The following is a 424-nucleotide window of genomic DNA, read 5'->3' as shown; positions in this document are numbered from 1 at the left end:
CGGGAGAGAGTCAGACCTGAAATACACACGCGGAAACGAGCTTTATAAACGAGCCACCGGATGCGCAGTGAGCTCTGATTGGACAGATCGTGTAACAACGCCCACAACACTTGAAGTGGACGAAAGAGAGGAGTAGGTGTGTGTGTGTGTGTGTGTGTGTGTGTGTGTGTGTGTGTATATACAGCCAAGACATACTTGGAGGACAAAAGCGCTGAAAAAACTACCTTTAGGGGAAATTTAAAAGTTAATAATAGTAATAATAAAAAAGAAATGATGATAAAAGACGAATAATATATAAAGTAGCAATGAATCAATAAATGGGGGAAAAAATTATGCAAAAGAAAAATATTCTAAAAATGCAAAGTTTTATTTAGGGGTTAAAGTTACAGTTAGCCAGTGTTAATTCTACTTATAACTTAAGAAC

The sequence above is a fragment of the Xyrauchen texanus genome, chromosome 38 (assembly GCF_025860055.1).
Source record: "Xyrauchen texanus isolate HMW12.3.18 chromosome 38, RBS_HiC_50CHRs, whole genome shotgun sequence".
Lineage (NCBI taxonomy): Eukaryota > Metazoa > Chordata > Actinopteri > Cypriniformes > Catostomidae > Xyrauchen > Xyrauchen texanus.
Note: the sequence above shows the minus strand (reverse complement) of the source record.